The sequence below is a fragment of the Helianthus annuus genome, chromosome 9 (assembly GCF_002127325.2).
Source record: "Helianthus annuus cultivar XRQ/B chromosome 9, HanXRQr2.0-SUNRISE, whole genome shotgun sequence".
In the NCBI taxonomy this organism is placed as follows: domain Eukaryota; kingdom Viridiplantae; phylum Streptophyta; class Magnoliopsida; order Asterales; family Asteraceae; genus Helianthus; species Helianthus annuus.
This window is the reverse complement of record NC_035441.2, coordinates 122,560,840-122,588,649: the sequence shown is the minus strand read 5'-3', so window position 1 is coordinate 122,588,649 and position 27,810 is coordinate 122,560,840. Positions and strand designations below refer to the sequence as shown.

The following is a 27,810-nucleotide window of genomic DNA, read 5'->3' as shown; positions in this document are numbered from 1 at the left end:
GTTTGTACTTAACTTGGGTATATCAGTGGGTTTCTTTTAATGGGTTGTGCCATTTGTACCCCACACTTCCATCTCCTTCCGCCTTTCTTCTCTGGCGATCTGTTGGTTGTCTTTAGCTTTTATGCTCCGGACTTCTAACTTTCGAAGACAGGTAAATGTTAATATTTGCACTGTTTTCACCCTGGCCCATTTAGGGTTTTAAGGGTCTCACCTTGAGCCAATTAGGGTTTTCAGATGAGTATTTATTGGTTCGTCTTTGAAGCCATTGGGTTTTGATTGTTGATTTTGTGTCGTATGTGCAACATACCTTACGATCTGTGGTTGCATGTGTTTGTTTGGCTGATTTTGGCTTGAAGACTCAATCTAGGATGTCTTTTTTGGCTTCTTGTTTGTCGTTCTTTCATGTGGCACACATCACATTTGGGCAGCGTGCCCATATACCCTTTTCCTTTATTTTCAGCACCAATTTTGACCTCAGTTGGTGGGTTCACATCCTTCTTCTTACTAGCACTGCTGGTGCCTTTCTTGAAGTTTGAGAACTTCCTTTTGTTCTCACCAGATGACTCAACGTGAGTCTCCTTCTTCTTTTGGTCAGAGATCGAGAACTTGTTAAACCTAATCGCCTCTTCAGTTAACGCCACACTTAGATCAATCGCCTCAGTGATTGTGGCAGGCTTCAATGTTGTCACCATACTCATGATTTGGGGTGCCAATCCCCAAATAAAACGCTCAATGCGCTTGAATTCCGGATCAACCATATAAGGAACGACGCGAGACAAGTCGTGAAATCTCTGCACATATTCAGCGATCTTTGGCCATCCATCTTGAGGTTCTAGAATTCAGTTTTCCAATTTTTGGATTTCGTCCCTTGAGCAATACTTCTTTCGCATGAGCTCCTTCATTTCATCCCATGACATGGCATCAGCAGCCTCATCTCCCAAGGTCTGGACTTGGAGATTCCACCAGGATAGAGCACCGTCTAAGAACAATCCAGAGATGTAGGTGACCTGGTGCTCTGGAGCACATTTGCTCATTCTCAACACAGAATCAGTCTTCCCCGTCCATCTGACAAAGGCTACAGCACCCCCGATGCCGTCGAAATTCAGAGGCTTACAGTCTAAGAACTGCTTATAGGTACAGCCTGTACAAGTAACATCATTCACTTAAAGCATTAGCGGACGCACATGGAATATCCAAATGTAACGTAATGTGTCTTTAGAGACTTAAACATTACCATGAGGTGGGTTGTTTCCGGAGGTACCCCCGCTATGTTCAGAGCGCAGGGCCTCGTGCTGTGCTATCGCTCGTGAAATCTGTTCTTGTAACTCAGCCTCTGTAGTGGGCAATCGAGTTTCTCTTCGTGGAGGCATCTTCTATAAGAAGATCGCATCGGTCAGGTCATAATAAGTATAGTAAGTACACGGCATGCATACGTAATATCATTTATCAACGTAAGTAATCTCACATCATTTCAACCATAACACAAACAAGTAATTCAATAATGTATGTAATGAGAATGTTGCGATTGAACTTTCATATATCAATGACCACAAATACAGTTTTACAAGTTCTACAATGTACCATACATCAAAAGGGACTATAGGGTCACATCACCCTTGTCCAAATCGTCTAACAAACTATAATAGTCATCAGTCAAAAGTCACAAAGTGGTCTTCAAAATGGATGTGCAATCTGGGCTTAATAGCTACACTCTCACCAAAAGTATGCTACCTGCATAAAACCAAAAACTGCTATGTTGATGGTGGAGAAGGAGGTGGTGGAGGAACAAAAGAAAACTGCCCACATACGCTAACTCCTCCTCGAGAGCATAAACGGTACGCAGCAGGTAACTAATCTGTTGCTCCATAGTAAGAAAACGAACGTCAAAATCTGGGTATGGCAGAAGAGGAGCCGATGGAATCGCAAACGGTGACTGACAAGGACAAGGCGGAGGACGCGGAATCCTCTCTAACTCCATGACTCTACGGCACAACAACTCCTGCTGGAGCTGTAACGACAAAAGCAGATCATCCCTCGTGTAACCAGTGTAATGTGAGGGATGGTATGGAACAGAAACAATCATCGTGTTGGGCGGAAACCAAATAAGTGGCTCGCCCGATGGTGCAGAAGTAAAAGGAGCAGTATGAGTAAACTGTGGCATAAAGTGAAAAGCTACTGACACATGAGGAATATGAATGGGCTGCTGACTCGATGGACCTTCCCCTGGATGGGGAGGAGGGATATCCTGTAAGAATGTGATCGGCAAATCTGTCCGGTGCATATCTGACACATGTGGGTGAAACGGGGCGATATCAATGGGTGCATGTGTGGGTGCAGGTGGGGGAGTAACAGGCCTAACAAAAGGAGGCAAGTCATCATCGTCCTCTATCCACCCATTGTGGGTGAATGCATATCTGGGGTTAATCTGGTCTGCAAAAGGAGCATGGTCAACAGGTGAAGGGATCGGGTCAGGTAAAGGTGGTGCAATAACAGGTACATCAACAGGTACAGGGTCATGATCAGGTAGAGGATCATGAGCAGGTATAGGCTCGGGTGCAATCATAGGCTCAGGGTCAGCTGGTGCTAACTCAGGATCAGCGGGTATCGGCTCGAGATCAGCGGGTACATCAAAAAGCTGATCATCAGGAACGAAATCGACCTCATGCTCAGGATCAATGTCAGGATCAAAATCATCATCAAACTCAAAGTCCCGTGGTGGAGGAACAGGTGCGGCAGACATAGAGGTGTCAGAATCAGAATCAGTGGGATATCGCTGCAATCCCAGTGCGTGCAAAGTAGTAGATGACACAGACTCGAATGAATCAAGACCAGAATGGTCAGATGAAATCTCAATGATCGGGACCTCGATAAGCGGAACGGCAACGACATCATCGACTGGAACTCCATCACCCTGGGCACCCTCAGGGGGACCCTCAATAAAAAGATCGATATCATCGTCAGACAAAGCATCGAGGCAGATCCTCGAGAGGAAATGCAGCAAGAGGAAGAGGAGCGGGGATCGGAACAAGAAGTAGATCCTCGCCATGAAAACCATCAGCTAGCGGTACAATGTCGCCCAAATCAGGTAAAGCAAACGGCTGGAAATCATCATCATCGCTACTCTCAGTGTCAGATGTGAAAACCTCAGGGTCTGGGACAATCTCATCATCCGATACTATGGCCATAGGGTCTACGGTATCTGACAACTCACTCTCTGATGAGGACATGGTGTCTGTAACAAACAATCACATCATATGCACATATATCAACAATTATCAACTAAGCATGTAAGCAGTAACAATGTAAGCATGTATTCATCCTAGTCTTCCCAGACTATCCCACCCAGCCTCTCAGACTGAACTACCTAGCCTCTCAGACTAAAACCTTCCCAGTTTCTCAAACTGACTACCCAGTCTCTCAGACTCAATTTCCCCAGTCTCTTAGACTGAACCATAAACATAACCTTGAAATATGTTTTGTGCCCTTTGTTTATAAAAATTTTTGTTCCCTGGATCTGGACGTTTGTGTATGCAATGTAAACATGTTATGAAAATGTCTTCGTGAGAGCCCTAATGATCGTAGTCTAGACTTGAGAAGGAATCCTAGTTCGCTACGATCGAAGCTCTGATACTAAGCTGTAACACGCTGACATTTGCGGAAGCGTGATTATTGGTGTGACTTTCTTAATACCATAGCATTCAATCATAACAACGCTATATGATAAAAACCATGAGATGTTCATCCATTAATTAAGTTTAAAAATAACACAACACACTTGTCTGAAACATCGACACCAAATCTCAGTTACAAACCACAACATGATTAAATGAGTTCACGAAGACTCAACAAAAGACCTTAAATAAAACCCGGTTTAGAAACATGTATCCCGTCTAGGAATAGGATACACCTCCTAAACTCTACGACCTCGGATGACATCTTTTATTTATGACGCAGCTTGTATGTGCACAAACCTGCCAGATCCACTTAATTCCCTGAAATACATGTAATTTGAAAACATCAACAAAAGTTGAGTGAGTTCATGTGTTTGTATAAATATGTATAAACCTTGTAACCAGTGTATGTATGTATGTCCCTGGTATGTAGCAATAAGGAAAAACAGATCACCAATGGTTTGCAAGGCCAATGGTATGTGTGAAATGGTGCAGGAAAACTCAAACCTAGCGGAATTTTGCCACGGCATTTGTATGTGGACATAGTCACCACATGGGCCACCCTAGTCCTCATGGGTGTGGGCTCGCTACACCCAAATAGATCTATCACTCATGTCCCTCGGTCCTACGACGAGGATTAATGGCCTTAAGTGTTGTACCCACCTTTCACTTGATCAAGCAGTAACCCTCCTTAGCTAACCATACCATGAATAAAACGTTTGTAAACAATTGTAACATGTATTTCACCCCTGAAGTTATAAAACTGAAAACAGTTAAAAGAAAAAGGGGGGACATGAACTCACAGTTTTGCATCTTCTATGCTCGTAACTCAAGTCTCCTCAGCAAACACGACTCCCTACAATGTACTAGGGTCTATTAGACGAACGGGCCGTGCCTTGCCTTGCCTTAGTATTTACGTTTTTTAATTACGTTTCTTTTATATCTCCAATATTATTCCAAGTTATAATTATTTGTTAAAATAATGATTATTTTAACTTTAAATTATATTTAATTTTGGAATAGTTTGTTAAACAATATTTTTGTAACTATACTTCTCAAGTATTTATTTTCGTATTTCCTTCCCAAGGATGGGGGTATCTCATACATGTATCTTCGTATTCTTGTATTCGTAGTTTCAAAATAATATATTTTCAAGTCTCACTTTAGAAAATATATATATAAACTTATTTTGTCCAAAAACAATGTATTTCAAGAAAATATATATTTTTCTCAAAAATCATATATCTTCTAAATATACTAAGAAAACATATATTTTAACTTGCAAAAATAATATATTTTCTTCTTGTCGAAAATATGATATACTTTGGTAATATCTACAAATCATATTTTCATTTCTTGCATCCAAAATAATATTTACCAAAAATATAATTATAATGGTATTTTCCAGAATTTTTTGTAAGTTACGTTCTTGCGTTCGGTTTCACAATATTAAGTGCGTAACTTATATATTTATCCCTTGTGATTTTTGGTATTATTTTGGATTGTAAATTCTGGGTATTTTGTTAAGTTATATTACTTTAAATCCTAAAATAATATAACTAGTACACAACGTATACAAATAATTACACACAATGTGTCTTCTAAATATATATCCTTCAAATACATATTTAGTTATTTTTATTTACAAAACCAACCTCCAACACTTGTATTTTTGTAACAAAATCTATGGCAAAGTTTATGTCACACCCCAACCAATGGCGGAAACATCGGGATGAGACGAAGTGTGAAGATTGCTCGAGACATCATAACGCTAATATTTTTGACAAGTATTTAAATAATCCGATTTCATTTCATAAGATGAATTGTCAACATTACAAGAAATTCAAATACAACAAGTCTAACAAAATAACATGACAACATAACAAAAAATTGATACAACATATTAAACCCTAACGTCTATATGAGTATCTAGGCATCAACGCTACTTCTTTTCTTAGCATCATCCTCATCAACCTGTAACATGTTTAAAATAATTCAATGCAAAAGCAAAGGCGAGTATACAAGTTTGATACATACATAGTAAAAGATAAGTTTTAAACAATTCCTCATAGCAAGCATGTGATTCAAGATAAACGTTTAAACATGGCATGTGTCTAACATATCAAACCAAGGAAACGCAATATGCTCATGACATTACCGATGATAAAGGGCGGGTCGTTAATCCTATAGCGCTACATATGTCACGGTTTGGCTCGTACGAAGTTAATGATAAATTCAACACATAAGTTTCACCCAAGTTTAAAGTATCAAGCCATCACGTATACAAGCATGTTATAGGAATGTTCATGTGTTTAAGCAAAATGTTCATGTGTAAGTTTTTGATAAGTAAACATGTTATACCCCAAAAGTGGTAAAAGTAAAAAGGGGGAAATACGAGTATACTCACAAGGCTTGCATATGCTTTCCGATTATCCAATTGTTGACGAGTAGAGATTTAGAGTCCGAATGTATAAGGGTTAAAGTTCAAGTATGTTTAGAGTCGAGATTCGGTGTTTAAAACAACATAAAAATAAGATATGAGAATAACATGGAAAATAATCATTTAGTACATATGATGCTTGTTCTTGACACTAGGAAACTCGAAGGAGTTTAGATGTTTTCATGGAACAAGGTTCCATTAGAATCGTGACAACTTATCATAGTCTAGGATGATGTAATCTAGTACCCCGACATATATTTAGGTTATATGTCCAATAGTTCAAGCATGAGGTAGAAGATTAAAATCTTCATTTTGGTACCTCTAAATGTCATAGAAATCATGTAGGAGGTAGGAAGATCAAGTCTTCCATTTAGGCACCTCTATGTGTTCACCACTACACTTGATGTAAAAAAAAAACAACCAAGGAGGGTCATGAACATACAATAAAGAATAAGAAATATACACACTAACTAAGAGAAATCATCAAGTCATGTGAGGATTGTATGTTTGGACAACCCAAGTTGTTCCATAATCACTCATGTATCAAAGACAAAGTTTGACATGACTTGTGGGTTAAAAACCCTAAACAAAACACCAAGTTTATGAGGTTTAATCCTCTGATTTTTAAGTGTCTCAACCTTGTTTTTAAGCCTAACCAACCACTAAAGTGTTGTAAGCATTAGGACATAGGTTTGAGATGAGATAGACTCAAGTTTGGTAAGAAATAACAAGGATTTCATGAAAACAAAAACAATCAGTGGACTTTGGAGCTTTTTTGCTGGAGTTCCAGGGACTTATTTACTGTGAAAAACCCATGGAAACGTAGATAAGGTCAATACAAAGTAGTAGGAAAAAGAATCGAGTAAATCGGATAAGAATTGAGTGAGTTATGCTCATTTTCGTGAAGGGGTGTCAATCTGCTCGAACCTTTGCTTTCAGCTACGGTTTGGAGGATGTTTTGAGAGTTTTTAGGGTTGCAAAAGTGGTAGGGAGGCTGGTTATAAGTGGTATTTATAGGGGGAAGGATTAGGGTTTCAATGGGTTGGGCTTTGGAAGTGTTTAGAAGGGGTTACACCTTGAAACTAGCCCACAAAACCCAACTATATGGGGCTGAATTTTGCTGAATTGGGGCTGCCATATTTCTTTATTTTTTTTTATTTTTAAAACATTATAATGAGTAATTTTGTTAATTAAGTTGTGTAATAATATGCAACAATGTTTCCCCTAACTTGTAACAAGGTGAAATATGAAATAAAACATGATTTAACTAGGTAAAAAGTGTAATGTACAAGTATGTAACATGTTTGTAAGTGACAAGTATATGTCACATTTTAGATGATTAACCGTTGTATAAATAAGTATATTATTAGGGGTTTTTAGGTATCAACAATTTAAGGACAAGCATGGACATGCACCGTGAATAAGTATCGTATAAGTATGAATTACAAATAAGGATTCGATGTACAATGAATTCCAACGTATGAACATGTATGAATATGTAGATGGTGAATTTAAAGAAATACGAATTTTATTTATGATCCAAGTCTCGGATTTTACAACGAAAAGACGACTACAATAATACAAGATTTCCAAAAATAGCATTACAAGGCGAGCTTTCTAATTATGGAAAGTATGAAAAAGCAGGGCGTTACAGTTTATATTGAAAACCATAGTTAAAACACACTTGTTAATATTTGTTTAGAAAATATTTCTCTAAGTGTTGGTATTTTTAGAAAATTTTGCCATAGTTTCCCCTAAAAATGGAGGTGTCCATGCTATTAAAGCATATCATTTTCTTTTCAAAAATCATCATAAGCAATCAACAATCAATCTATACTTACCAAGTGCTAAAACAAAGCTATCTACATAATAATCATGAACTTGAGTTTTCATAAAAACTTGTAGTAACTTGGTAGTGTGTTTAGTAGACTTAGTTACCCCTTAAAGTGTGTTTATTTCTTTAAAAATCTCATTCTTAAAAGATTTAGGTGTTTACAACTTGTAAACATATTTTACAAAAATGTTTCTTTATGAAACCTTCTTGTTTCTCAAGTGTTTCTACACTTGTTTTATCATAAAAAATGGTGTACGTTTAAGTGAGAACCAAGATTTTCTAAAAATCATATTTTGAACTTGGTCCTTTGGAAAACCATTCATAAATCTTAGATCCATAAGCTTACCAACTCACTTTGATGATTATTTTTCAAGAAATCATTTTATTCTTCAAGTTCATGCTTATATACGAGGATGATCATCTTGTTTTGTCACATAATCATCCTCTCACTTGCTAGATCATGTGTTTAATCACAATCTAGCAAGCTCCTTATGATGATCAACATCATAATCTCAAGAAAATATCAATCAAGTATTATACATACACTAAACAACATAATTTCATCAAGATTTCATCATATGTTAAGCTTATGTTCAAGTTTCTTGATTAGGTTCTTTAGTGTTCTTCATGATCATCAATGTATAACATCTTTTAACCAATCAAAATTAGGAGTAACAAGGGCTACAATGGCCTTACTACTAGCTCTATGGCTAGGGATGAACTCTTGAAGATGAAGGTGACAAATATTATTGATAAAAGCAAGTGAGAAAGGTCCTTCCACTTCCGATGCCACCAAGCTTCCTTATGCACCCTTTAACACCTTTGTATGAGTGTGGAATGGATGAATGAAGTTGGATGATGATGATGGTGGTGCTTATTGTTGTCTTCGGCCGAGAGCTAGATGGAGGGAGGAAGAAGGTGAGTTGTGGTGTAGTGTGAAGGATAATGAAGCTTAAGGTCTAGTGGTTATGTTATATAACTTTCCAACAATTGTTTATCCTTTGGATCTTATGTTCTCCATAGTACAAGACACAATCAAATAAACAATCAAATAAAATCCCCAATTAGGCCATGTGTGGCCGTATACTAGCTTGGGGGGGTCTAAGTGTAAATTCCAACCATTAATTTAGATTATAGTTCAAATCCAAGTAGATTAGTTAGTTAAGTTAGTTACTAGATATTTTAGTGGGTGTTAAGGTGTTCGGGGATCATAACTAGCTTAGAAATAATAAAACAATGCTTCTAGTATAATTTTGGTGTTTCGGGTAGTGTCCGGTTGTTTGGTTAGATACCGGTTTGTTAAAGTGTCAAACTATTTCGTTTAGTAATCTTTAAGTACCCTTTTGAGACACTAATTCCCGGCACTTAGGAAAGCATTCAAGACCATTTTGTCATATTTTTGCATGTTACTAGCTTGTTAAAATGCTAAATTTTGCTGAAATGTGCTGAATTCAGCACTTTAAGTGGGTTTTAGGCACTTTCTGGCACTTAAACTATCACCTAGTGAAGTAGTTTTGTGATCCTCACTTTCCTATACCCCATACTAGTGTAGTACCTTATCCCTGGCCCATACTGAGTCTCAAAACACTGCTTGTCTATGTACTGAACATCGTCAGCATTTTTCTGAGTTATCCGCTAACTGTGCTAGCTGTGCTTTGTGCATCGTTTATGTCACTAAGAGTTTGTATGTAAAAATGATGTGACAGCATGAAATGTGATGCACATGTAAGTATGATATAGTAATCCAAAAGCAATCATTTGTAATTCAGCACAGTCATTAAGCACTAATCATGGTTAATTAAATTGTACGGATACCTGGATTTTTGACAGTTATTACATGTAACAAACTGTTGAGACTAAAAATGTTTGATTTATGGTGCCATTGTATAGGCGGAATATTATTTCTTGACTACCAGATTCATTTTGTGTATTTATACCTTATCAATTAGTAATTGGTTTGTGGTTGTTGATGTGGATTTGGTGGTGTGTTGTGTTGTTGTATAACAAGAATTGGAGGTTGTGCTTTGTTTACATATTTAGGTGGTTTTTTTCCTGTTTTGCATTATTATTATTGTTGTTGTTATTATATCATATTATACCAATATTAATATTAATTTAATAATATTATTGTTATAATATTGTATTAAATAATGTTAATTTCCAAATATAATTTAATATTAATATTTTTTCATAGAAACATAATAATAATATTATTATTATATTATATTAATATTTTTACCATTATTATTGTTGTTGTTGAGGCAATTATATTTTTTTTGTTTTTAATAAATTGTATTTCATTACTTCGTTTTTTTGTGTATCAAAATGTAAAAAGTAATGATTTATTTTATTTCTATATGAGTCACCAAACATCACAATGGAATGGAATGATTCATTTCATACCGTTATCCATTCCATTACTTTGTTCATTCCATTCTCTCATTTATTCCATTAACTTATACCAAACAGACCCTAAGAACTTCGGAAGAAGATGATTTGAATATATCATTTTTTAACGATAACTCTTATAACAACTCAAACATTCTACAACATATAGAAAGAAATCGTGAAAGATAACAACACATAAACGCGAAAATATATAAGGGTTCAAGTAAGTAATAACATTGAAAGCTTCCCACCGTTTTTTCGCTCATAGTGTTAATTTTACCGAAAATTTTGAATTTTTCGTAGTGTAAAATATTGAATTTTTAAGAGTCCGAACCCCACCGATTTGAATCTTGAGAATCCCGCCTCCACTGAATGATATCACATTTATAGTTCTCAATCTTTAACAAAAAGTTGTTCTTCATTATCGCATCTTTAACAACATCGCTTTACAAATCTTATGATACGTAACACCCCAAAAACGGGTTTGGTATTAATCCACGTTAATTGGGATGAGCGGGTAAATTACCGTTAGTGATAAAAGTTAACCCGATAAACGTTAGGATCTAATTAAATAAACCTCATGTTAAATAAAAGATAAATGGATGTCTTTCTTTGAGAATTAATGTTTTTATAAGATAAGTTGTAAAAAGGCCCGGGTTACCGGTACTTAATCTAACTCGGGTTGTAACATCCTCGAACTTAGTAAATTGAAATACCGCATGCACTTGACAATTGGTATGAGGTGTGTGTACAACTAGGAATATTAACCTAGTTAATATTGTTATTTATAAATGAAGTTTATGTGGGTCATAAACAAACAAAACATGGAGGGGCTGAATTGCACCTTCTTGAAAATGGGAATATATTAGAGTAAGAAAAATAAAACACACACATAAGGGTGTGTGTGTGTATGGGGTGTTCTAGAGATAAAGAAGAGAAATCCTCTTTACCATTTAATCAGAAAAATCAACAAATTCAAGGTGAAATTCATGTAAGTTCCTTGCATGTTTGAAGATTTCAACCCTTCATCACCATCTAAATCTAAGGTATGTAGTGGATTTGAATATGATGAGTTTTGGTGTAAATAGGTTTTTTGTGATAAGATGAAATTGAAGTTGTTTTGATGTTTATGATCACCATACATGCTAGTACATGTGAAATACTTAAACAATTCAGAGATTTAATGTGACATACTTAAACAATTTGGAGGTTTAAGTATGTGTTCATATATGTCATAAAGTGGGTCTTGATAATATGATGAAATTGATATGTAGATTTGGTTTAGAAACATGATATGACTATAAATATATGTAATAAGTATATAAACTTGTTGAATTAAAAGAAATGTGGTGATATTGGTTAAGAAATTTAGTTAAAAAATGGCCTAAAATGATGCCCACCAAGTGTTTGATAAAATACCTAAATGGGTTTTATTCAACTTGTTAGTGGATGTAAATGTTAATTGACAGTTTGACTTTTGACCTATAAAAAGGATTGGATAAGAAAAATGTTACAAAGATCCATAAGAGGGATGGTCATGGTATATGATGACTATTCTAACCATCTTGTGGATATTGTATTATAGTTTGACTCTTGACAATCTAGATGGAAGCTTGGAAAGGAATGAATCAAATGGGTCAAGACGTGAGAAAACATGATCGGACACAAGGTAAGTAAAACTTACACCTCCTAGATTAGAAGCTTTCTTTTTAAATGAAAAGTAGACGGTTAAAATCAATGATTTGTTAAAGCCGAGACCCTATGGTGTAAACCTTAATGGGTCAAACGAACAAAATGGTAAGTAATCACATTTAGGTAATTAACATAAAGAATTTGAGAAATACGACCCTATGGTGTAAACCATAATGGGTCAAATGAGCAAAAGGGCTAGTAATCACATTTAGGTGATTAACATAATAAGTATTGAAGATATGACTTTCTAACACAAACCGAATGGGTTGAACAAGTAAAAAATGAGTGTTTGGTGATAAACCAATAAACTTTCGAATATGACTTTCTGACGCGAACCGAATGGGTCGAACAAGTAAAAATGAGTTTTTGGTGATAAACCAATAAACTTTCAAAATATGGCTTTCTGACGCGAACCGAATGGGTCGAACAAGTAAAAAATGAGTTTTTGGTGATAAACCAATAACTTTCGAAATATGACTTTCACACATGAACCGAATAGGTCGAATAAGTAAAAATTAGTTTTTGGTGATAAACCTATAAACTTTCGAAATATGGCTTTCAGACGTGAACCAAATGGTTCGAACAAGTAAAAATGAGTTTTTGGTGATAAACTAATAAACTTTCGAAATATGACTTTTTGACGCGAACGAATGGGTCGAACAAGTAAAAATGAGTTTTTGGTGATAAACATTGCTGACGCGAACCAAAATGTGTCAAACGAGTAAAAATGCAAATAAATCGTATCATAATGATTAAACTAAGATTGTAAAAAAAGAGACCCTATGACGTATATCATAACGGGTCAAATAACCAAAATCGCAAGTACATCACAAGTTAGTGATTTAAACAATATAAGGACTTGTGTAGTTGTCTAAAGAATAAACCAATAATGGTTAAAAGACCAAACGGGTCAAATTATCACCATTTGAGCATAGTATTTAACGTTTGTTATTGTTAAGTGTTATACTTATAGGTAAGCTTATTATACAGGCAAGTATTACTGTAACTAGTGAAAAGAACTTGCAAGGTATTGAAACGACTTGTCGCAACCCCCGCCCCCTATCTGTCCCGGGAACGGGCGGCCGCGAGAATAAGTTTTGGTGGTATCGGTGTTTATCAATTTGGCAGAGGAAATTACATCAGGACCGTAATTAGGAAATATTTTATCAGAGTAAAACACCACATTTTATATAAATAGTTATATTGAGATAAAACCCAAGTTTTCATTACAAACTGATTTATAGGTATAACAACCTTCCTAAATTATTTTCGATACCCTAATATATTTTAAAATACCCTTATATGTCTCAATATATACCCCATATGCGAAAACCAAGCAAAAATACTCTATATAATTAAAAATTAAATAAAAATCAGAAAATGGAGTCGCTTGCGGGCCGCGTAGCCTTTGGCTACGTCTTACGCAAGGCGCGACGGCCAGTCACCAGGGCTGCACCCGGTGCTGCCACGTGTCGTGCAAAGTGTCGAGGCTACAGTTGTTGACTAGTCATAGCTAGGCCCTACAGACCTACGTCGCGGGCCGCGAAGGACTATCCTTCGGCTTACGCGGGCCGCGAAGGAGTCCAAGATCAGCACTATATATAGAGAGGTCGAGCATTCAGTTCCAACTCGCACCACGAACAACTTTCTCTCTCAATTTTCTGTAGTATAAGTTATACTCGGGTATAATACCCCCCTAAATAACGAAGTTCTGCCCCGTTGTAAGTATCATAACCCCGGTTACGTATTAGATACGCTGCCCGATTTATCCAGGATTCCGTAACGACTGTCGTGGTTCTGCCCGACGTAGTCGTTGGAAGCCGTCTCGGGGAGGGTATTACTAATGTAAATATTGGGTTATTATACTAACGTGTGTGAATTTGTGTAATTTATAGATAATCACCAGGAAACCCTTAAAGGAAACCTAAGACAACAATGTGAGTAATCTCCTTTTTTGCAAATTGTTTTTACAAAACCTCATACAATTAATAATATATTAAATAGTGATGATTGAGTATTTGTATTCTACAATTATCATCGGTATGTTGGGGTTTTGTATACAAAATTTGTTACTACCTTGCGAGGGGTAACATGACCACAAGTCGGGTTGACAGTACCGTGGGTGGTAATTAAGTAGATGGAAACAAATGTAATTGCGCGACCACCCTCAATACTGTACAATGGTTTTACTTAACTTGATTAAACTGGGATTCACTCACCAGTATTTCCCACTGACAAAATGTTTTTAAACGCGTTTCATGTAACAAAATGTGAAAGCCAAATAGAAGCCAACTGGACAGCACTGAATGCTTGGAAAAGTGACTATAAAGTTACCTAAAATAAAGAGATGTTTTTATTTAATAAAATAGGGTTTATTCCTATGAAAATGTGTGTACTTAAAACTTGGGATTTTTCCCACGTGTTTAATATTATGAAAGTGTGGTATTTTACTCTGATAAAATATTTCCTAACTACGGTCCTGATGTAATTTCCGCTGTCAAAATGATAAACACATGGATACCACCGAAACTGACCGCGGCCGCCCGTTCCCGGGTAGTTAGGGGACGGGGGTTGCGACAGAAGGTGGTATCAGAGCTAAGCCACTGATTCAGCCACAGAAGTGTTCTGCTGACACCAAGATATTATTTAAAATGTTAGGAAATTTCTATGGAACTACGTGCATATTTGAATTTTATTGTTGTGTGTTATTTGACTATTTGTAAGTTTACAGTATGAGCGACCAATGACCTTCCGACGCCTACCGTCAGTTGTCTAGCTCACCTAGGAGCGAAGGCACCTCTTCACAGCCTGCCCTCTCAGGGAGTTCAGCTGACAATGAAGATGGGATATTCGTGTTTAAGGCTCAGTCTGAAGAGTCATTCCCTCCTAAAAAGAGAGGATGGTTCAGTAGAGGAGCGCATGAACGTAGGAAAAGAATGAAAAAAGTTACAACAACATCGAGCCCTAACAGCCGCTAAAAGAGAAACAGATGCCCACACACAGGATATGCTTAATAGGAGTTTAGCCTTCCATATCCTAGTAACCACAGCTGCCGACCCTAACCTGGAGCAACTCATAGCACCCCAACCAGTACCACTATTCCCCGCTCAGCCAATGGAAATAGAAAACAACCCAGAAAACCAAATCCAAATGCATGATTTTAACCCGGAGGAGATACCTAGGATACCAGCACCCAATCCCTTAGACCCAGACTACTACTCGTGGTTAGAAGAACTTAGGGATTACCAGCAACACTACCCAATACCAGAAGACGAACCCATGCCAAATCCAAATGCATGATTTTAACCCGGAGGAGATACCTAGGATACCAGCACCCAATCCCTTAGACCCAGACTACTACTCGTGGTTAGAAGAACTTAGGGATTACCAGCAACACTACCCAATACCAGAAGACGAACCCATGCCAAATCTAGCAGCCTACCCAGGTTTGGACCATCTAGATCCCTACTATGATAACGATGAATACATTAGGGAAATTTTAGAGAATCCATACCCGTACCAGGAACCCATGCCCCAGTTCCCAAACCCAGTCCCAGCACCTGCATCCCCAATGAGTGCAGAAAATGTGCAAGAGCTCCGAACTTTCGGAGAATAGATTTTAGAAAGTAGCGAGAGAATGAGGCAGGTCGGAGAGCGACTCGTCTGGAAGTACGACGAGCGCAATATGGAGTTCTGAATAAACCCATATCAGTGAAGGTGATGGTGGAGGTAGTAATAATAATAATAATAATAATAATAATAATAATAATAATAATAATATAATATATAATATGTGTGTATATTTGAAAAATATATACATATCCAAACAATAGTTATAGACGCATAATAGTATTGTAATTTTAAATTTCAGTATCTGTTTGTATTAGATGCATATTATATATAAGAAAGAGTAAGTCGCAATGTTCGACGTTTTTGATCAACATGCGTGTTGTGTGATTCATTGTATTAAATATTAATTTGAGATTTAAAATTCAGATGGACAACGAAGTGAACCAGGAAAACCAGAATAATGAAAACCAGAATGACAATAACCCGAATAATGACAACCCGAACAATGATAAAAATGGAAACCAAGTGGATAACAGTGCCATTCAACACATAGTGGCACAAGGGATAATAGATGCGATGCCATATATTATCAAAACAGTTAGGGAAGCGGATAATAAAAGTAACCATAGCAGTAAACGACCCACTGAACCGGAACACAACGTAAACAATGGACCCATACTTCAAGCGCCCATTACCAAAAGAAGAAGAACCATATCTTATGGTTGTTCTTACAAAGAATTCTGGTCTTGTATGTAGGATCGTTTGCACAACCAAAACGAGTCGTTCAGAAGAGTTCTTGTCAATACGAGAGGCGGAAACTAACGTATCGATTTTGAAACAGCTTGATATACACTCAAATTGTCTTTTTGATTGATATAACAGCTTTTTACAGCGAGTAGACACTTCAGCAGCACTTCGGCTCTAGAATCGGAAAGTTACAAACGAAATGAATTGGACAAGTATTTATAGACGAGTCATTCTGCACGAAACGATTTCACACGAAATGGATTTTTCATTTCGTACGAAATGGTCAGTTCCATTTCGTGCAAAATGAACATTTTCCATTTTGTGCGAAATGGTCAGCATCCACTAAAACCTTAATTTCTCGTACTTCATGCCCTGATCTTTCTAATCTAATACAAGACTCGATACAAGACGAAGTCAACAGACATATGCACCAACGCTGTAAACCAATGGAATTCTCGGGCAATGAAGAGGCCATTGCAGCTCTACGTTGGATAGAAAAGACTGGGGCAGTCTTAAAAATAAGCAAGTGTGCGGACAAGGATAAGATAATGTTTGCTTCCAATCTGTTTAAAAACTCAGCCTTAGAATGGTGGAACACTATCCTCCAGTCTAGGGGAAGTGACATGGTTTACAATATGGAATGGGAGGAATTTAAGAACTTGGTAGAAAGGAAATTATGCCCTCCCAATGAAAAAGAACAGATAGCAAATAAGTTCTTAAAACCTTAGGATGACTGGAATGGATAGTAAGGGATATACCACATTATTCTTTGAATATGCTAGAATAGTGCCAACCTTGCATCACCTGAACCAGTATTAATCTCCCGTTACATCTGCGGATTAATAAGTGAGATTAGGCATGTAGTCAAGGCAGCTAGACCTCAAACCATAGAAGAAGCTGTAGAACCAGCAAACACCTTAACTAATGAATTAGTGCATACACGAGAAGAAGACCAGAGAAGGAACCTAGCTCAAAGGCTTACTCAAGAATTTCGTTATGGAAATTCCAACCGTGGGAAAAATGTAGGTTCTACCTCTGCACCCTACTGCAAGGCTTGTAAGAAAAAGCATTCGGGAAAATGCTCCACTTACTGCAATTTCTGCAAGATACCAGGACACAAGGAAGAAGATTGCAGAAGGAAACCTAATAATGGAATGTGCTTCAACTGTGGAGAAAAAGGTCACATCAAAACGAATTGTCCGAAACTAGTTCCAGCCATGGGCATACATTTTTAGTTAATGATGTTTTTGCTAAAGTATTATTTGACTCTGGTGCGAACCAAAGTTTTATTAATACTTCGTTTTGCAAACTTCTCCATCAACCATTAACTAAATTACCACAAGAATGCTTAGTAGAGACAGCAAATGGAGAAACCATTAAGATTTCTGAAATCTTGCAGGAAGCAAGAATAGAAACTTTAAATCAAAAGTTTATTGCAAACCTTTACCCAATGAATTTGGCAGGATTTGATGTTGTATTAGGAATGGATTGGTTAATAGCCAATAAAGCCAGTATTTTATGTGATCAAAAGTCAATCCAAGTAAATTCACCAAAGGGTGAAAAGATCACAATTAAAGGAGATAAGCCATCTAGATCCACGAAATTCATCTCTGTGATGAAAACAGCAAGTTATATAAGAAAGGGATCATTAGCGTATTTGATTTCCATAATCACTAACACAAAAGGAAAAGAACTGAAAGATATCCCAGTAGTGTCTCAGTTTTCAGATGTATTTCCTGAAGAATTACCAGGAATACCGCCAGACAGGGAAGTTAAATTCAGAATCCATCTGCTACCAGGAACAGCGCCAATTGCTAAAGCACCTTACCGTTTAGCACCTGCAGAAATGTAGGAACTGAAGAAACATTTAGACGAATTGTTGGAGAAATGATTCATACAGCCAAGTTCATCACCATGGGGAGCACCGATCTTATTCGTTAAGAAGAAAGACAGATCTATACGTATGTGCATTGATTACCGTGAATTGAACAAGGTCACGATTAAGAATCGGTATCCATTACCGAGAATCGATGATCTGTTCGATCAATTGCAAGGAGCTCGATTTTTCTCTAAAATCGATTTACGGTCAGGATATCATCAATTAAAGGTACAGGAAGAGGACATTCCTAAGACCGCATTTAGAACAAGGTATGGCCATTATGAATTTACGGTCATGCCATTTGGTTTAACCAATGCCCCAACTGCATTTATGGACATGATGAACCGAATATGTAAGCCGTATTTGGATAAATTCATAAGTATCTTTATAGATGATATTCTCATTTACTCCAAGAGTAAAGAGGAACATGCAAAGCATTTGCACGCACTTCTAAGTTTATCAAGAAAAGAAAAGCTTTATGCAAAGTTTTCGAAGTGCAAGTTTTGGTTAGAACAGGTACAATTTCTAGGACATTTAGTCAATCATGAAGGAAATCATGTGGATCCCACCAAGATCGAGGCGATTACCAAATGGAAAACCCCTAAGTCGCCAACCGAGGTTAGAAATTTCTTAGGATTGGCCGGTTATTATAGAAGATTTATTCAAGATTTTTCTAGAATAGCCATCCCCTTAACTAAGCTAACATGTAAATCTGTTAAGTTTGAATGGGGACCAAAACAAGAAGAAGCCTTTAGAATCCTTAAGCAAAAATTAACCAATACACCCATACTAGCGTTACCAGAAGGAACTGAAGACTTTATAGTCTATTGTGACGCTTCTAAATTAGGTTATGGATGTGTATTAATGCAACGCCAAAAGGTTATAGCCTATGCCTCTAGACAACTTAAGAATCATGAAGAGAATTATTCAACCCATGATCTAGAATTAGGAGCCATAATTTTTGCCCTAAAAATTTGGAGACATTACCTTTACGGTAGTAAGTTTACTATTTTCAATGACCATAAGAGTTTAAGGTATGTTTTCGGGCAAAAGGAGTTGAATATGAGACAAAGACGCTGGATGGAGATTCTTAGTGATTATGATTGTAATATCCAGTATTATGCAGGAAAGGCAAATGTAGTGGTTGATGCTTTAAGTCGAAAGTATCATGGAAAGCCAAAAAGAGTACGGTCTCTTAAATTAAATCCGTAGATAGATTTAAATGAGCAAATTAGAAAAGCACAAGAATCAGTAATCAAGGATGATACTGAAAAGTTAAAAGGAATGATTAAAGAACTAGAACAATGAACAAATGGAATTTGGAGATTCCATAAGAAGAGGATGTGGATACCTAAATTGGGAAACCTACGCCACCTTATACTAGAGGAAGCCCATAAGTCTAAATATACGATGCATCCTGGAAGTGATAAGATGCATCAGGATTTAAGAAAGAATTTTTGGTGGATAGGAATGAAAAAGGATATAGAAGCTTATGTTTCTAAGTGTTTAACATGTTCACAAGTTAAAGCTGAACATCAAAAACCCTCAGGTTTATTGCAACAGTTAGAAATGCCCGTATGGAAATGGGAATTGATAACAATGGATTTTGTTACCAAATTACCCAAAACAAGGAAAGGTAATGATACAATCTAGGTGATTGTAGACAGGCTAACTAAGTCAGCTCATTTCCTACCAACGAAAGAAACTTTCAGTATGGAACAATTAACTAAGTTATATGTAAATGAAATAGTTTCATTACATGGAATTCCTTTATCAATTGTTTCTGACAGAGATAGCCGTTTTACCTCCCATTTTTGGGCAAGTTTCCAAAAGGCAATGGGAATCAAGTTAAATCTAAGCACAGCTTATCATCCTCAAACGGATGGACAAAGCGAAAGGACAATTCAGACAATGGAAGACATGCTTAGAGCTTGTGTAATTGATTTCAGAGGTAATTGGGACGATCATTTACCATTAATAGAATTTTCTTATAATAACAGTTAGCAACTATCTGGACCTGAAATAGTGCAAGAAACAACTGACAAAATCATTCAAGTCAATGAACGACTGAAAGCAGCACGTGATCGACAAAAGAGTTATGCCGATAACAGGCGAAAGCCGTTGGAATTTCAAGTAGGAGACAAAGTATTATTAAAAGTCTCTCCTTGGAAAGGAGTGGTAAGATTCATCAAAAGAGGGAAAGCTAAGCCCTAGGTATGTTGGACCTTTTAAGATTATTAGAAGAATAGGACCGGTAGCCTATCAGCTACAACTGCCAGGGGAAATGGCAGGAATACATGATGTATTTCATGTGTCTAATCTCAAGAAATGCTTAGCTGATGAGTCACTGGTTGTGCCTCTTAAAGATATAGAGGTAAATGAGCAGCTAAAATTTGTAGAGAGGCCTCTACAGATTGAAGACAGGAAAGTTAAGAACCTCAAGCACAAGAGATTAGTTCTGGTCAAAGTGAAATGGGACTCCAAAAGAGGACCAGAATACACTTGGGAGCTTGAATCAGAAATGGAAAGGAAATACCTGCACCTATTCCAGTAGATCTCGAGGACGAGCTCTAAAACAAGGTGGGGAAGATATAACAACCCTCTTAAATTATTTTCGACACCCTAATATATTTTAAAATACCCTTATATGCATGGTTGTAAAAGTCCCGCCTAGGCTCCAAGTACACCCCGATTACTCGCTACAAGGTAGGCTGCCGAGGCACGAGTACTGTTCTCCCAGGCCAATTACTCCCCGAGTAATCTCCGCCTAAGCCGAGTACTTCCCGAGTACTCCCGAATCCGACTAGGGAGCGACTAGCGACTTTTGCAACCATGCTTATATGTCTCAATATATACCCCGTATGCGAAAACCAAGCCCAAAATACTCTATATAATTAAAACTTAAATAAAAATCAGAAAATGGGGTCGCTCGCGGGCCGCGTAGCCTTTGGCTACGTCTTACGCAGGGCGCGACGGCCAGTCACCAGGGCTGCACCCGGTGCTGCCACGTGTCGTGCAAAGTGTGGAGGCTACAGTTGTTGACTAGTCATAGCTAGGCCCTACAGACCTACGTCGCAGGCCGCGAAGGACTATCCTTCGGCTTATGCGGGCCGCGAAGGAGTCCGAGATCAGCACTATATATAGAGAGGTCGAGCATTCAGTTCCAACTCGCAATACGAACAACTTTCTCTCTCAATTTTCTGTAGTATAAGCTATACTCGGGTATAATACCCCCCTAAATAACGAAGTTTTGCCCCGTTGTAAGTATCATAACCTCGGTTACGCATTAGATACGCTACCCGATTGATCCAGGATTCCGTAACGGCTGTCGTGGTTCTGCCCGACGTAGTCGTTGGAATGCCGTCTCGGGGAGGGTATTACTAATGTAAATATTGGGTTATTATACTAACGCGTGTGCATTTGTGTAATTTATAGATAATCACCAGGAAACCCTTAAAGGAAACCTAAGACAGCAATGTGAGTAATCTTCTTTTTTTGCAAATTGCTTTTACAAAACCTCACACAATTAATAATATATTAAACAGTGATTGAGTATTTGTATTCTACAATTATCGTCGGTATGTTGGGGTTTTGTATACAAAATTTGTTACTACCTTGCGAGGGGTAACATGACCACAAGTCGGGTTGACAGTACCGTGGGAGGTAATTAAGTAGATGGAAACAAATGTAATTGCGCGACCGCTCTCAATACTATACAATGGTTTTACTTTACTTGATTAAACTGGGATTCGCTCACCAGTATTTTCCACTGACAAAATGTTTTTAAACGTGTTTCAGGTAACAAAATGTGAAAGCCAAATAGAAGCCAGCTGGACAGCATTGAAGACTTGGAAAATTGGCTATAAAATGACCTAAAATAAAGAGATGTTTTTATTTAATAAAATAGGGTTTATCCCTATGAAAATGTGTGTACTTAAAACTTAGGATTTTTCCCACGTGTTTAATATTATGAAAGTGTGGTATTTTACTCTGATAAAATATTTCCTAACTACGGTCCTGATGTAATTTCCGCTGCCAAAATGATAAACACACGGATACCACCGAAACTGACCGCGGCCGCCCGTTCCCGGGTTGTTAGGGGACGAGGGCTGCGACAATAGGGATGGACCCTATTTTATTGAAATAAAACATCTTCTTTATTTAGGTAACTTTTATAACCACTTTTCCAAGCCTTCAGTGTTGTCGAGCTGGCTTCTAGTTGGCTTTCACATTTTGTTACCTGAAACGCGTTTAAAAACATTTTGCCAATGGGAAATACTGGTGAGTGAATCCCAGTTTAATCAAGAAGAGTTTTATCTTTTAACAGTATTGAGAGTGATTACAATGTTTACATGTACACAATTACTCATTCAGTATTGTCAATCCTGACTGGTGGGTCATATTACCCATTGGCTAACTCTTTGTCCAATGGTAACGTGTTCCACATTTTGTATACAAAACCCCAACATACTGGAAATAATTGAAGAATTACAAAGACTCAATCACTGCTTAATCACATTGTAAAATATTTAAGGTTTTGTAAAAACAGTTTACAAAAAGGAGATTACTCACATTGCTGTCTTAGGGTTTCCTTTAAGGATTTCCTGAGGATTATCTATTAAATACACAAATGCACACGCGTTAGTATAATAACCCAATATTTACATTAGCAATCCCCTCCCCGAGACGGTATTCCAACGACTACGTCGGGCAGAACCTCGACAGCCGTTACGGAATCCTGGATCAATCAGGCAGCGTATCTAATACGTAACTGGGGTTATGATACTTACAACGAGGCAGAACTTCGTTATTTAGGGGGGTAGTATACCCGAGAATCACTTTAACTATGTGAAAATTCGAGAGAAAGAAAGAAGTGTGAGCGATTTGAGACTGAAGCCTTGCGAATCCATTTATAGGGTTGATCTCCGTCTTCGTCGCGCCCCGCGAAGCATGTAGCCAAGGGCTACGCGGCCCGCGAGGGTGGCTAGGGTAGGCCCTAGCCTTGCTGAGTTGACACGTAGCTTCGACACGAGTCCGACACGTGGCGGAACCGGGTTAAGCCTGGTGGCCAGGTTGTCGCGGCTCGCGACTGAGGTAACCAAGGGCTTCGCTCCCTGCGAAGGCCCTTTAAATTTTGTTTTTATTTTTATTTATTAAATTAAAGGTATTCAGGGCTCGTTTTCGTATTCGGGGTGTATTTTAGGACATATTGAGATATTTTAAATATATTAGGGGTGTTGGAAAATATTTTGAGGGTTGTTATATCCTCCCCACCTTGTTTTAGAGCTCGTCCTCGAGATCTACTGGAACAAGTGTGGATATTTCCTTCGCATTTCCGATTCAAGCTCCCATGTGTACTCTGGTCCTCTTTTGGAATTCCATTTTACTTTGACCAAAACTAATCTTTTGTGCTTGAGGTTCTTAACTTTCCTGTCTTCAATCTGTAGAGGCTTCTCTACAAATTTTAACTGCTCATTTACCTCTATATCCTTAAGAGGTACCATCAGTGATTTATCAGTTAAGCATTTCTTGAGATTAGATACATGAAATACATCATGTATTCCTGTCATTTCCTCTGGCAGTTGTAGCTGATAGGCTGCAAGTCCTATTTTTTCTAATTATCTCAAAAGGTCCAACATACCTGGGGCTTAGCTTTCCCCTTTTGATGAATCTTACCACTCCTTTCCAAGGAGAGACTTTTAATAACACTTTGTCACCTACCTGAAATTCCAATGGCCTTCGTCTGTTATCTGCATAACTCTTCTGTCGATCCCGTGTTGCTTTTATTCGTTCCTTGACTTGGATGATTTTATCGGTTGTTTCTTATACTTGTGTGATAGCTGTTATTGTAAGAAAATTCTATCAGTGGTAAGTGATCATCCCAATTACCTCCGAAATCAATTACACAAGCTCTAGGCATGTCCTCCATTGTCTGAATTGTCCTTTCGCTTTGTCCGCCCGTTTGAGGATGATAGGCTGTGCTTAGATTCAACTTGGTTCCCATGGCTTTTTGGAAACTTGTCCAAAAATGAGAGGTAAAACGACTATCTCTATTAGAAACAATTGATAAAGGAATTCCATGTAATGAAACTACTTCATTTACATATAACTTAGCTAACTGTTCCATACTGAAAGTTTCCTTAATTGGTAGGAAATGAGCTGACTTAGTTAGCCTGTCTACAGTCACCCAGATTGTATCATTACCTTTTCTTGTTTTGGATAATTTGGTAACAAAATCCATTGTTATCAATTCCTATTTCCACACTGACATTTCTAATTGCTGCAATAAACCTGAGGGTTTCTGATGTCCAGCTTTAACTTGTGAACAAGTTAAACACTTAGAAACATAAGTTGCTATATCTTTCTTCGTTCCTATCCACCAGAAATTCTTTCTTAAGTCCTGATACATCTTATCACTTCCAGGATGCATCGTATACTTAGACTTATGGGCTTCTTCTAGTATACGGTGATGTAGGTTTCCCAGTTTAGGTATCCACATTCTTTTCTTATGGAATCTCCAAATTCCATCTGTTCCTTGTTCTAATTCCTTAATCATTCCTTTTAATTTTCCAGTATCATCCTTGATTACTGATTCTAGTGCTTTTCTAATCTATTCATTTATATCTACTTGTAGATTTAATTTAAGAGAACGTACTCTTTTTGGCTTTTCATGATACTTTCGACTTAAAGCATCGGCTACTACATTAGCCTTTCCTGCATGATACTGGATATTGCAATCGTAATCGCTAAGTATCTCCATCCAGCGTCTTTGTCTTATATTCAATTCCTTTTGCCCAAAAACATACATTAAACTCTTATGATCAGTAAAAATGGTAAACTTACTACTGTACAGGTAATGTCTCCAAATCTTCAGGGCAAAAATTATAGCTCCTAACTCTAGATCATGGGTTGAATAATTTTCTTCATGATTCTTAAGTTGTCTAGAGGCGTAGGCTATAACCTTTTGACGTTGCATTAACACACATCCATAACCTAACTTAGAAGCGTCACAATAGACTACAAAGTCTTCAGTTAAGGGAATGGCTATTCTAGAAAAATCTCGAATAAATCTCCTATAATAACCGGCCAATCCTAGGAAACTTCTAACCTCGGTTGGTGACTCAGGGGTTTTCCATTTGGTAATTTGTCACACCCCTAATTTCCACGTATCACTGGTGGGCCCGGTGGGGAGTATCGTGACGTAGTTGATATCATCATAGTCAAACAACACAACATATAAATGCACAACGGAAGCAAAAGATATAGATTCATTTCAACTGAATAAATTGTAATGTTTAAGTATCACAAAACAGTCGAAACAGATCCACAGGCGGATCAAATAAAAAGAAAACTGTTCAACAGACTTTGACATCTAAAGCTTGCGAGACTTGAGTAATGATGCCTGGAGTAGCCAGCCTATTTCGTCTAGTACCTGCACTTAGCCTTTTTGGAAAATACGTCAGTTTGCACTGGTAAATACAACTTAACTGACTCATTTTGAAAATGTTTAGAAAATTGATTTGAATGCACTTAGGCAAAAATATATTTTATAACTTGGGATAATTATTCAAAATATTCTTGTATACAGTTTTACTCATTTGTCGTCCGTTAGGGCCGGTTTGTAAGGCCGGACTTAAGTTAACTGACACGCCACAGGTATAATGCCCACAAGGTCGATTCCTTATAGTGGGATACCAGTTTTTTACATAATGCAACTGTCAGGTGTACGCCTACACCCCGTTCTTAGGTCGTGGCCATTTCTTTGAATGATGCCAAGGATATCCGGGACATGGTCATTTAACCCCCAAGGGCCATACACCAAATAATACATATCAAACAGGTTATGTAAATACATCAATCACAATACGATTTAAATGACTACATACACCCGACCAAGCGGTACTTTTATAGTACCGTATCCCAAGCCCGTATAGGGAAAATAAGTTAAGAGTATTTACCTGAGCAATGTATAAATCAAATACAGCAAGTGCACGTATCTTTTACTGGGCTCCTAATCTGGAACGAAGGTTTTTAATAACCTATAGGATCCTAACGGGTCTTTAATTAAGCTTAGACTTAGACCGGTTAGTTTTCAAAAGGAAGACACGGTCCATAACGCATGATAAAGCGAAGACCGGTTTAGAATGTGATTTTGACCCGACAAGCTTGCATGCTTGTTTAATATGGGTAACTTAAACACATTCTGGATTTTGAGACAAAAACGATATGGTTTGACCCGTTTCGGCTAATATATGCAAACTAGTCACATAAGCCGATCCGAACGCGAAAAGTGCGTAACGAGTAACCACAAGAGTCATATACAAGTTTCCTAAGTTAACATGCCTTGAATATGTTGTGACATCAGTAAGATATCTTCTATTATGCCCCAAATGGATTTAAACTCAAATTATGCCCCGCAGGGGTATTTTGGTCATTTAGAGGATTATAAAAGAGTTTAAATATGATTCTGAGTTTCGGGTCTGATGAAATCAGTAAAAAAATACTTAATTTACTAAGTTATATCAGTAGGGTATAACCTATATGTGAAATTTATCACTTAAAACCAAACTATGCGTCTTAAGGGCATTTTGGTAATTTCACTTAAGGTTCAAAGGTTAAATCTGGAAATCTGACTTCAAAACTTCTACTTACTGCTAAAGTATGTAAATTTACTTAAAACATCAGTAGGTATCAAGTCTTATATGTCTAATATGGTTTTAATACATACTATGCGTTTAAAACGCTTAAAAATGCTTAAAATGGCGATTTTGAGCTATTTCCGGGTTGTTAAAGGAAAGCTGATATTTTTTACTATTCCAGAAGGCTTAAAATACTCTATCCATCATATTAGATCAGTAGAAAAAGGTTTGGTTCCAAAAGGTTTGGTAAAACTCATTTTATGGCTTAAAAGGGCAAAACCGACAACTACCGATTTAAGCTTAGAACTCTAGGTTACGATCAGCCTAAAAATAAATAAAAATCTCCAAAAATCCCAAAATATTATTTTACATCAGTAGGTATAAAGTTTGGCATCAAAAATTGGGTTTAGATAGGCTATATGCTAATTACGCCTTTTAATTACTAAAAAGCTTTCTAATTACGCTATTGAGCGTAACTCTTAATCTAGACCTCAAATTGATGTCAAGTTCTAGGTACGAGTTTATAAATCAGTAGTGAAGGTTTCTACTCTTTCACATTTTCAAAATTCATGTTTTAAGGTCATAAGGGCATAATAGTCAACATTTAGGCGATTAACGGAAACATGCATATAAATTGGATAACTAATGAACCAAGTTGTATAATCACAGAGGGTTATACTTATAGGTAACTTGGTCCTAATAAGGCTCTAAGGCATTCCTAAATCATGCACAAACGGGTCAGAACTGAAAGTCAAAGCATAAGTCAAAACTATGCGACTTTCGGTCCCGAACCGAGCCTAAACTGAAAATTGTCGAGTTGAACATGTTTAGACATGTTCTTACATTGATTACCAAGTTGTATTAATGTCAAAACAGGTTGCATAGCTTCTACATTGCTAATTATGTATTTATTTGAAAATTAGCTTTCTGTTGACTTTTTATAATCAAGT

At 37.2% G+C, this 27,810-nt stretch overlaps 1 long non-coding RNA gene across 1 annotated transcript; it reads left to right on the top strand.

Annotated features, from left to right (window-relative positions):
• The first annotated feature begins 11,243 nt into the window (after positions 1–11,243).
• Positions 11,244–22,144, top strand: LOC110874620. The gene is made up of 3 exons (XR_002556091.1): positions 11,244–11,379; positions 11,919–12,002; positions 22,020–22,144. It is a non-coding gene; the product is annotated as an uncharacterized LOC110874620 (long non-coding RNA).
• The last annotated feature ends 5,666 nt before the right edge of the window (positions 22,145–27,810 follow it).